This window comes from Melospiza georgiana, chromosome Z (assembly GCF_028018845.1).
Source record: "Melospiza georgiana isolate bMelGeo1 chromosome Z, bMelGeo1.pri, whole genome shotgun sequence".
NCBI classification, from domain to species: Eukaryota; Metazoa; Chordata; class Aves; order Passeriformes; family Passerellidae; genus Melospiza; species Melospiza georgiana.
In genome coordinates this window covers 83,096,344-83,109,087 of record NC_080465.1, presented here as the reverse complement: position 1 = coordinate 83,109,087, position 12,744 = coordinate 83,096,344, and the positions used below count along the sequence as shown (strand labels likewise).

The following is a 12,744-nucleotide window of genomic DNA, read 5'->3' as shown; positions in this document are numbered from 1 at the left end:
CCCAACCTTTGTTTTAAACAATATTTAAATAGATTTTATCCTCATGTTCAATTTTTACATTCATATTTATAATGTATATTAATTTATATAATATATATATATATAATATATATAATGTATATATAATGTAATATAATAAATTATTGTATATTTATATATATATTATATATATATAATATATATAATATATAATTAATGTATTTTAATGTCTATTGCTTACTTATGCATTTATCTTTACCAATGTCAATTTATAAATAAATTTATATTCTATATTACATCCAATGCGAGTAGGTATTTATATTTTTCATATATTTTTATTCATGTTTTTTATATTGATTAAATATTTCTGCGTCAAGATTTTTACTTCTGGAACCCTTATAATATTCAAAATAAAAACCCTGCCTCTACTTAAATAAAAGCCAAAACATTCCCTTTCTCTTAAACTATATTTACATATTTTTATATTTAGATTCCCATTTATAATTTATATTGCCATATAATGTTATTTATATTCTATACTACAACTCTTCATATTACTTACATATCTTTATATTTAAATTTATAGGCATAGTTTAGCAATTTCTCTTTATATATTCATTATATATTTCTATCTTAAGATCCACATTTCTATATTACTTATATTATTTAAAATAAAACTCCTGCCTCTAACCAAAGAAAAACCAAGGACACCCCTTTATTTGAACCAGATTTAAAATTTAGGAAGTAAATTTATTTTTCAAAATTATAATGATATTTATATGGATATTTTTATTTATTCTATTCATAGATATTATATATATTAGAGAGAATACCTTCTAATATAATCATAGATATATATTTTCTGTATTATATATTTATTTTTTACTTATATTTGTTTAAATTAAATATGTATAGATATTTGTATTTCTATATACATTTGTATATCTGAATTTATATTTTATTTCTATCTTTTAAAAACCCCAGCCTATACCCTAATAAAACCCCCCAATTTACTTTAACTCTATTTAAATATTTTTATATTTACAATCTATATTTATATATCTTGGTGTATATATATCTATATATAATAGACTATCATTTATCTATATGATAACATGTTACAATTATATACCATGTATTATAGTTTTATGTATGTATCTGTTATCTATATTTATGTTTACCACTCTAATTTTATATTTACTTTTCAATTTATATTTATTTCTATTTTCACCTCTATATTAACCCATGTCAGTTCATTAACCCGACACACCAGAGCCACAACAATACTGTACCTTTGTCAGCACCGGCACGCAGCACACGCCCATCCCATCGCAGCACAGCAAAACAAAACCTATTTCTGTTACTAATGGAACAAACATCCCACAACGTCATTGAACCCTAATAAAAACTCAAATAAACCTAACTGTAAATAAATTTCAAATCCCACTATAAAGTAGCCCAAAACCTCCGCACATGCTCATCATAAACTTCCTCCTAAACCAGTATCTCAAAAACCCCAAAAAACTCAAACACACCTTGAAAATGACACAACTGCTAATAAAAACAAACACCCAATAAAAATTAAATCAAACCAACGCACTAGACTCAAAACTGCACAACTGACCCTAAACATTACAAAAAAAAGTCCCCAAAGCTCTACCTTTATGTTAATGCACAAATAATAACATGTCATCTATAAAAGTTATTTGAAAAAATTAAAAAAAATAATTAAAACCATGAAAATAAAAAACCTAAACTATTAAAATATTAAAAAATATCACTACCTAAATTAAAAAACATATTGCCTATAAAAACCCACCATATAAATGCCCCTGTCCCAAAAAATAAAAATAAAAAAAAATATTGAACCACAAAGAAATCAGAACTTAGGAACACCAAAACCATAATGTTCAAAAAGTCACACCACATCCCTTATCATACACCAACTACAAACAACAGAAAACAATACAATGAATTCTTAAAAACCACCTTAAAACCACTACACTGAAAAACATTTCAAAAATTAAAAACTGCATCTAACAAAAGCCATCTAATAAATTCACACCCAAAACTCCAGACGCCCAGCTGGCCCTACCAAAGCTCTATGTTTATACATACAGCAAACAAAACCAAAATCCCAGTAATACCCATCAGAAATCTATGAAAGAATCCTATTGAAATTAATCCTGCCTCAAATACAAACCAACCCATCCAGAAAGTCAGCTTCACTCAAAAAACAATTTACACAGACTTAATACTACCAAGAAATGAAACAACACACCATATACCACCAATGAATATCATAGTGAAGGAAAAAAAAAAACACTACATTTTTTCCTTTTTGTTTTTTAAACTAACTTCTTTTATTAGCTAGAACAAAAGATTTTGCCAGGACTGTAACAACAACAACAACTTCTTTTGCTTCTTCTCCTTCTGAAATGTCCCTTCTCACTCCCAAATTCCTTTCAACGCCTGAGTTTACATCCAAGCAAAAAAGCAAAATTCCTGCACTCGTGCGTCCGATGCTCCTGTCAGATTCTCTCTTTCCCTCCACATCTTCTTACACTTTCAGTCTTCACGCTGTCCCGCCGTGATGAGTCTGACAGAAGAATTGGCACATGTTAACAGAGCATTTCCTTCCCTCCCTCCCTCCCTGTGCTTTCCTCAGCGCATTTCAATCCATCCCAGGCCTGCAGTGATGCACGCTCACCCCAAAGCTCACAGCAAGCATGCAGCAGCTCAGGCTCACTCGGCTCCAGGGCCCAGAGCCTGCAGGCCCTGCAGCTGCCACACGGATGGACCTGGTTCCCTCCCCGGGTGCCGAGAGGGAAACCTGAGGGCAGGCGTCCACCCCGAGGGGGCACCCGCAGCCCCGGGCAGGCATGGAGTCGCCGGCTGCTCTCTGGGGACGACACCCTCCCTGCAGGCCACACTGCCTCGGCCTCTCCCTCCCTGGGGGACAGGCACCTCCAGGGTCTGTGACCAGCCCCCTTCCGTCAGCATCCAGGGGCTCTGTCAGAGCCAGAGGGCTCAATTCGTGGTGAGTATCGATGGCACCCAAATGGCAGCCCGAGGAAATCGTGTTCTGGCCTCTAAGTGCTTGGGACAGGGTCTGATTTTTTGTTTTGTACTTGTACGAAGATTAGTACAACAGGGCTCTGATGGATGACATGGCAACACAGAACTAAAAACTCCTCGACAGGATTACATCGACTTCTAGGAAAAGACAAAAGCCTAGGACCCTTCTGAAATCTACTTTTAATCCAAAGCACGGAGATTGTCAGCATGCTGCACCTTCCAGCTTTTCAAAGCAGCTTACCTCTCAAGACCAGGAAACATTGATTTCTACAGAAACAATGGGCAACCCCCAGGCTAATCTCAGCACTACTGTTTAATAGGGGACCTGCCAGCGTGCCAGTCCAGCTTCAAGTGTGCTTTACTTCAGTCTAACATCCCCACACAATTCTTCTCACATCTTCCAACCCTGAAATCTTATTTTCCCCTAAAGCTTCTCTTCATTAGCAATTTCCAAGTAACATGGTATTTTTACAACATTCAGAAATGTCATGCTGGACTGTGCTAGAGAGTAATCTGCAAATATCAGCTGAGCAAAGTTTGAATTGCCTTGTCCAGAGAAAAAACCTACAAGTGAACACCTACACCTGCCTACAAAGAGCTAACAAGCCCCTGGCAGCTGCCAGCATCAAAGCACAGCGGATGTCTCTAATACAGGGTAAGGATAACAACATCACCTTCTGTTCTCTCCAGCTTCTTTTCCCTGCAGTCATATTTTGCTTCTTATGATTTTTTTAGTCTCTGTATCTTCTTGGACAGCACTGAGCCCGACGACAAGAATACGAGAGTCTTTCCCTGCCGTAGGGAGAGAACCAGGAAAACAGTTAAAATAAGAACAGGGCAGTTTGAAATTCATACTTGCAACGAGAAGCAGCGCCTAACCAACAGAACAAAAGTAAACAAAGCATGACACCTCCCTGGGGACAGAAGACTTATAAACTCGCCAGGATTTACAATTCTAGCCACCAACCCCTTCAGGACAGCAGCCAAGTGTCCCACGGGGTGGTGCTGCACCAAAGAACCATCTGAGAGGTTCCAAAGAGTGAAATGCACAATATTTTGCAAAGACAAAAAATCTTGAAAATAACAAAAATACAATAGATGTAAACTACAGGGCAAGAGTACAAGTGTTACCTTTGGCAGCTGGAACCATCCAGGTGAGCACCTGATAACTGGATCCTCACCAGAGTTTGAACCCTTCAGGACACAGAAGGGTTTTCCCCAGGAATTTCACAGACTGAGTTTTGACAGAAGCACGCTCGCCGGATCCTCAGAAACGTCGCCCATTCTCCAGGCGTCTGGAGAGAACTGCAAATGGCTCTCACGTAGCTGGAGCTGGTTCTGTAAGGTCTCAGGGTGAATTTCACCAGATGCAACCAAATTGGGCAACTCCCAGTGGGACAGAAGGAACCCAAAGCTTGGGTAAGCAGAGCTGCAGCAAATACTGAGGAAACAAACATAACAGCGTAAAAAATAATAAACTATCCTTTTTTTTCTCTTGCTTTTGTTTTTTTTTTTTTTCTTATTCAGATCAGCATAGCAATTAAAGAGAAGGTGAAAAACTCACCATTACTGAACATTTCATCACCTGTAAGCTGAGCATCCTTAGCATAGGGGACTCCAAAGTTAAAATTCACCGATCCCTGGGAAATGAAACCAAATATCGTATGGTAAACAATCAAACAGCAGACATAAAAATTTGTTTCCTCTAAGGACTTTCAGGTACGTAAGTATCTTTGCATTACACATTAGAACATACACTTTATACCATCACCTAACACATAATAATTTACCTTTAAATTTTGATAGTATAGCATGAATTTTTAACTTAAACTGGTGATCTATTATTATTCAGTTGGTGCCTAAAGTTATTTCTGCTGTCACGTTCAAAAAAACATGAATTTTTTTTTACTGGAATGAGCAATTGATTTCAAAGTCATCACAAGCCCACCAAAACACAAAGCTGGGTTCACTGGACGGCTCTGTGAGCTAGAAGTAGTTAGGCTTGTACTTCCCCCTTGTTCTTCCAGAACCAATAAATCCTGTCAACAAAACCAGGATCTTTAGCCCGCTGCTGTGAAAGATTCTACAAGGATGATGGTTTGATTTGTGTTTAGAAGTTTTGATTTGAAATGGCCAGTTCAATGGATAAAGACAGTTTACGTAGTATTACATTACTATTATTATTATTTCTATTATTATTTTTACTAGTACTACTGCTATTGTTATCACCTGCTACTGGAAGAAACAAACCAGTAGTACCTATACTTAATTACTTTTATTTCCAGAAAATAACAAAGAAAAAGAACCAAACCTAAAAAAGTCACTTCCTACCTTTTATATCAAGGGATGAAAAATTTCTCTTGGGCTCTTCTCCAATCTATCAAGACTCATAGCACTGAAAGGCAAACAAAACAGTGCTTTATAGAAGGCCAAGTGCACGTTTCAAGGCTGAACCACCAACTGATTGCAGTGACAGCACTTACAACATGAAGCGTTCCCAGAGCCTCTGTGAAATGGAATGTTCTGTGGAACTGCCGTTTCTTTCCCAAAACACTAACTTCCAACACTTCCTAATCGTATTTTGTATTTTAAAACAAAAGAAGTTAGTGAGACTCTGTGAGGAGGTCAGGTTTCAATTTATTTCCTTCCAAAGCACAGAGCTCTCTTCCATCACCCTTCCCTTTGGCTCTACACTGAATCATGGTGAGCATTTGAGGAGTGCTCAATAATCAATTCTATTTCTCTCTTTTTCTAGTTCTCTCTATTCCTAAATCATTCAAGACAAGTCAAATGAAAAATGACAAGTTCAGCATCAAAGTCACACTTTTTCTCTTTGTCTGGTCAAGAACAGGCTCTAAATCCACTTATTGCTGCCTTCAACGATTAAGACTTGCAAAACCATTTTTACATGTTTTACAGGTTTATCATAAAACCCACAGAACGCAAGCTCTGAATTACAGGAAAAGGTACACAGGCAAATATCTAAAGGGATCACTTATTTGTAAATACATACCTTGATAGAGAGCGCACTGAGAACCTTTCCGTGGGACTCTAAGGGAGACGTATTTTCTCAGTACCCTGTAAACAAGAAAAGCGACGATATATTACAGGACATCCCCACTTTTTCCACATATTCAAATAGGATTTTTAATAAAAACAGTTCAGTTACAGAAGAAGGAAGAAAACCAAGCTAATTTTACTCAGCTGTATTTAGCGCCGATTTAGAGAAAAATGCCGGGCCGCGTCGCCCGTTGCGTCACACGCCGCGCCAGCAGCAGGGCCTGCCGGGAGTTGGAGTCTCGGGCTGGCAGCCACCGCTCCGTCCCCCGGGAGCCACCGGCAGCTGCAGTCCCTCCAGGGCATGAAACGGGTCCTTCGCCCCCGGGCGGGGAAGGACCTGAGGCAGCACCGCTCCTCCCCAATGCCCTCTCTTTTTCCCTCCAACTCTTTTTACTTTTTTCACTCTGTTTTTCACCACTTCCCTTCCCTTTTCCTTTTCCCTTTCCCTTTCCTTTCCTTTCCCTTCCCCTTTGTTATATTTCTAATCTTGGTTTACCTTTCCACCTTTAAAAAAGGATATTTTTTTAAATAAAAAAGCAGCAGTAGAAACTTTCAGGCTACCCGAGAGTAAAAAAAAAAAAAAACTCCAAAACGAAAATGATTTAAAGAAAACTATTTATTCCCTGGGAGCCTGAAATTTTCTACTGCTGCACGTGACATAGAGCTTTTATTCCTTCTTATAGATAGTTGATATTTTATATATATTTATCGTTTATATTGATGTATTATATTAACAACTATATATAATATGCACCTTATTCAAAAAATATACGGGAAATATTTTTTAAATTATTTACCATATCTACTGCTACAACTTATTTTTCCTTATATTTCTAATTTTTATATAAATCTTTAACGTGTTTATGATATATTTCTATACTCATATTTCTACCTTTATATTATTTGTATTTGTAATTTTTACACGAAAACCACTGCTTTGGCAAAGAAAAAAACAAAACCATCCATTATTTTAAACTACCTAAATGTTTTTTTATAGTTGTATTTATCATAATATACAACAAATGATAGATATAGATAGATAGATATATCACATCGGTATTTATATCTATTTTATATCCATTTCCTATAATATTTTTCATAAAATATATGCAGTATCACTTGTATTATATATTGTATCAATTTATGTTATTTTATATTTACAATTTATTATTAATTTTTTATATATCTGCATATAGTTGCAATACATTTATATATTTGTATTTTTGTTTGGGTTGTATTTACATTTATATTCTCTATTCATATATCTAAAAACATACACAATACTCGATTAAAATTAGAATAACTTATTGTAACATATAATGACTCATGTTACATGTTAAATTTTAAAAATTGACCGAATATATAAAAATAAAATTGGCTCATTCCCATTGCTACACATCTATTTCTTTTGTTTCAATATAGTTAGAGTCATAATTGTATATTTAAAATCCAATTCCTAAATGAAATGACAGAACAAACAGCATCAAATTCCCACCAATATCTTCCAAAAACATCAAGAGACCTCCAACAGCCAAACAAGTGTCAGCGAAAAAACAAAGAACACTCTTTCCAATAACAATTCTCATCACGACAGAAAAATGGAACCAAAATAAAAGAAAATCCTCTAGAAACACACACAGCAAATTACAAAAAGTACTAAAAAAAAGTCAAACCAATCTACTAAACTCAAGACAGTGCCACTGACCCTGAACGTTACTAAAAAAGAAAAAACCAACGCAATTCTACCTCTACACTAACTCAAAGAATAAACAATCCTCTGTAAAAATAACTTTAAACCTGAACTAATTAACAAAATGGAAAAACATCTCAACCACTAAAAACTAAGAAATTAACTACCCAAATAAATAAATACTTTAAAAACCCACCATATAAATACCCACGTTCCCAAAATAAACCCTGATAAACAATACTCAAATACATTAAAAGACAACAACAACAACAACCAAAAAAAGAAAATAAAGAAAGCAACAACAAGAATAATACCAAAAACCAAATAAACTGAAATCTGCAACAAAAAACTTATTCCCAACTGAATAAACCCATAGTGCCTCAAGCTATCAAAATAAAAATACCACCTAGAAACAAACACAAAGACTAAAGACAAACGTAACCATAAACAATGTCCCCCAAATTACCCGTAACCATAAAACATACACTACAATCAAACAAACCGAACAAATAAAAGCCCTGGAAGACGATAAACACACATGCAATTATCGAGATTAAAAACCCGCTGCTATGAACGACAGGACGCTTCCCCAAGCCCCCCAAAACAAACACTACACACTCACGCTAATAAAAGCCACCGCAACAGAATTAAAATGCGAACCGCTGCTTCGCGCTACGACCCGTAAAAAACATTGCGCGCCCTTCTAAACATAATACCCCGGCAAAAAAATATATATCCGACTACAAAACCCAATCCGAAACGAACCTTTATCATCCCTACCGGCACCGAGAACCGTGCCGCTCAGGAAGAACACCGTACCCCTTAGCGGACACCCGCTGCAAACCGAACCCAGCGATGCCATCGACGCCTCCAAAGCGCCTCCGAGCCACGGCACCGCCGAACTTGGAGCGGCCGAACCCCGCGCTCGCTGCCGGCCCCGGACGGAGCGCGGCTCCCGGCAGGAAAGCGGCTCCTGCGGCGGCCGCTCCGGCGCGCGGGGCCGGCGCCGTCCCGGGGAGCCCCGCCCGCTGCCCCTGCCCGGCGGGGCCGGCACCGGGCCCGGGGCTACCGGCGGCGCCCGAGCCCCGCGCCCGGAGCGGACGGAGCGGCCGGCACCGCCCGGGCCGGCGCAGCAGCGCCCGCGCCGCCTCTGCCGCCCTTGGCCGGCCCGGCCCGGCTCCGCTCGGCTCCGCACGGCTCGCACCGGCGCGGCTCCGCCACTGCCGCCCTCGGCCGGCCCGGCCGCGCCGAATCCCCCGTGCGCCCCGGCAGCTGCCCGGGCCGTGCCAGCAGCGCTCCCGAGCGGGAACGTTCCGCGCCGGGCCGCGGGCACGGGCAGCGCCCTCCAATGCAGCGGCACAGCCCCATTGCAGCCCTGCAAACGCTGCCGGAGCTGCGGCTTCCCGCAAGCCAACCCCGAAACCGCAGACGGGGCGCACCTCACTTCAACAAGGGCAAAGAAATGTGTTCTCCCCTCCAATTTCACCCCCTAGGAGAGCAGAAAAGAAGGGGCGCTCCCCAAATGAAAGCCTTTGACTGATGGGAAAGGGCGATTTCGACCTCCATTCAAACCCTTGAAAAGGAGGGACACCAGGGCTGCCCCCTCCATTTAAACCCGAGGGTGGTGCAAATGGGGTGGCTGCCTTCAAATCAAACCCAGAATACCACAAGAATACTTTTCCCATTCCCCTTAGAATAGAACGCAGGGATTCCCTGTCACCCCCGGGATACCCCTAACCGCCTGGAAAATGCAGCTTTTCCTGCAATCAACACCCTTAAAACCACAAGTCAAGAGGGATCCCCTCAGGTCAAACGCAGACAATAAAAGAAGAGGAGCTGCTTCCTTCTCCTTAATTCCTTTTGTCTTCATAAGCTCCATTTTTGTTCCTGGGGACCCGGGGAGGGACTGGCAAGATGAAATTGCAAAGGGGAAGGAGAAAATTCCCCGCTCCGAACCCACACGGGCTCACCTGTTCGGCCGCTGCTCCCCGGCACAAAGATTCGTCCCTCGGCACCTCCTTTAAGCGATGCTCCACGTACCCAAGCGCGAATCCAGGCGTTGCCCCCGACCCTGTGGGAAGCTCTCGCAGTCCTTCCATGAGACAGCGCCGGGAGCGCCCCATAAACCCCTCCACTCAGCAGCTCCATGCAAAAGGGAGCTGAGGCAAAGCCTCCCCCTAAAACAGCCTCGCCCCGGCAGGAGCCGGCCCCTCATCATCCTCACACTCACACCTGGGCTGCTCCGAGCCCTCATCATCCTCACACTCACACCTGGGCTGCTCCGAGCCCTCATCATCATTACAGCTCACACCTGGGCTGCTCCGAGCCCCCATCATATATTTTTCACAATTATATTCGCATTTATATTTAGAATTTAAATTACTGTATAATAAAAATTGTATTCTATATTGCATCTCTTCATGTTACTTACATAGATTTCTATTCATAGTTTGGCATTATATCTTTGTATCTCTATATATTTATTATATATTTCTGTATGTCGATTTACATTTCTATAGTACTTATATTATTTAGAATTAAAACCCCTGCCTCTAACGAAATAAAAAGCAAAGACACCCCTTTATTTAAAACACATTTAAAATTTTAAAAATAATTTTGTTTGTCATAATTCTATTCACATCTATATTTGTAATTTTCATTTGTTATATTTATAGATATTATGTATATTGGAGAGAATACCTTTTTATATAATAATAGGTATATTCTTTTGACACAATAGATTTATTTTACTGATATTTATATATATTAAATATTTATTGATATCGACATATAGATGATATATTTGGATTTCTAGTTTTATATTTTTTATGAAATCTCCAGCCTATACCCCAATAAAAGCCAAACAATCCCCAATTTATTTAAACTATATTTAAACATAAATCCTGTCACGGCTGCATTGCACAGCAGTGCCCCAAACTAATCTGACACTTGTTCATCTCCTGGACCTGAATCTGACCCCGCTCACCTTGATCGCACCTGGCAGAACCATTTTCGTACCTTTTTCTGGCATGTCTTGGGTTTTTTCTTGAATTTTTTGTGGCCTTTATTGCCTCTCTTTCTTGCCTTGTTTCTTGATTTTTTTTTTTTCTGGCACTTCTTGGGTTTTTTTCTTCGTTTCTTCTTGCCCATCTTGGTGTTTTTTCTGGTTTTTCCTTGCCCCCCTTGTTTTTTTTTTCAGGTTTGTTTTTTTTTTTTTTTTTTCCCTGTTTTTTTTTTTTTTTTTTTTTTTTTTTTTTTTTTTGTGGTATTTCTGGGATGTTTCTTGCCCAGCTTGGATTTTTCAGGGAGGGGGGGTGTTTCTCGCCCATCCCGAGTTTTTTTTCTGTGGCTTTGTTTTTTGTTGGTTTCTTTTTTCTTTTCTTTTTATTTTTTTTCCCCAGGTTTCTCCTTGCCCTCCTGGTTTTTGGGGTTTTTTTGTCTGTCTTCCTTCTTTCCTCCCTTCCTTCCTGTCCTTCCTTCTTTCTTCCTTTCATTTCCTTTCCTTATTTCCTTTTTTTCTTTTTCTTACTTTCTTTCTTTCTTTCTTTCCCTGCATTTCTAATCTTGGTTTTCCTTTCTAGCTTTAGAATAAAAAAGCAGCAGTAGTAACTTTCAGGCTACCTGGGAGTAAAAAAAACTCCGAAACGAAAATGATTTAAAGAAAACGATTTATTCCCTGGGAGCCTGAAATTTTCTACAGCTGCACTTGACAGAGAGCTTTTATCCCTTCTTATCGATAGTTGATATTTTATACTTTATACAGCGCCCCCTGCCGTGTGCACCGGCGCACTGCAGGCACAGCGATCCCTGCCGTCTGCACCGGCGCACTGCAGGCACAGCGCCCCCTGCCGTCTGCACAGGCGCACTGCATGCAGAGCGCTGCGGCGTCGTTCGGTTCTGTTGAATGAAACTCGGCTGAATTGGGCTTGCTTCGGCTCTTGGTCTAAACTCGTTTCAGTTCGGCTAAACTCGGTCGTATTCGGCACACTGTCTAAATGCGGCTCAAGTCGGCTACAGTCGGCTATCGGTTGCAGTCGGCTATGATCGGCTCTTGGTGTAAACTGGGCTGTTTCCGGCCGCACTGGGCTCTTGGGTTGCAGTCGGCTGTTTGCGGCCACACTGGGCTCTTCGGGGAAACTCGGCTCTTTTCGGCCACACTCGGTCTTCGGGGAAACTCGGCTGTTTCCGGCCACACTCGGCTCTTCGGCTCTTCGGAACTATTCGGCCCGGCTCGGCTCCCTCAGGGCGGGAAAGCCGACGTGAGAGGACCCCGGCACAGCGAGGCGTTTACCCAGATGCCTCTCACAAACCCGCCAAAATACGCCCGCCCGCGGCGCCGCTGAGCTCACAGCATGTCTCGGGTACACATGAAACGCCACCGAAAAATCCCTCGGGGCCGCCATGACGTCGGTATTCCGTGCAGGCAGTGCAGTTAAACACCCACCCGGTCCTCCACTTTCCCGCCCTTTTCGCCGCCATCTTGAGAAGGTCAACCAAAACTCCGCGACATCGCCCACGCGCCACTCCCAAGCTGGCCGCCTCTCGCTGCACGCCTGCAGTACCGCGTCTGCCCACAAGGCGGCAGCACTGCCGCCCGCCCCAGCCGGGGGCGCAGCGCGCCTCGGGGCTGCGGCAGCGAAGGCGGCAAAAAAGAACAGGGGCGACCCCCGCCGAAAACTGCTCTGAAATAAATGCCCCAAAACAACCGGGAAGAGGGAAAAAAAACTTCTGCCTCTAATCTAATAGGATAAAAGACAAAACAAAACCAAACAAAATACAAAAAAAAAAAAAATTAAAAAAATAATTAAATATTTTTTTAAATATTTTTTCATATTAATATTCACATTTCTATTTACAATGTATATTGATGTACACTGTCCATTTATACATTTCTTTTTATAAATACATTTCTATTCCATATTGCATATATCCCTAAA

At 40.5% G+C, this 12,744-nt stretch overlaps 1 long non-coding RNA gene across 1 annotated transcript; it reads right to left on the bottom strand.

The window, feature by feature from the left end:
* Positions 1–2,299: 2,299 nt before the first annotated feature.
* LOC131096114 (uncharacterized) lies at positions 2,300–5,434 on the bottom strand. Its single transcript, XR_009115959.1, has 5 exons — positions 5,389–5,434; positions 4,622–4,697; positions 4,189–4,498; positions 3,732–3,849; positions 2,300–2,578 (listed from the first exon to the last, which is right to left on the bottom strand). It is a non-coding gene; the product is annotated as an uncharacterized LOC131096114 (long non-coding RNA).
* Positions 5,435–12,744: the final 7,310 nt, after the last annotated feature.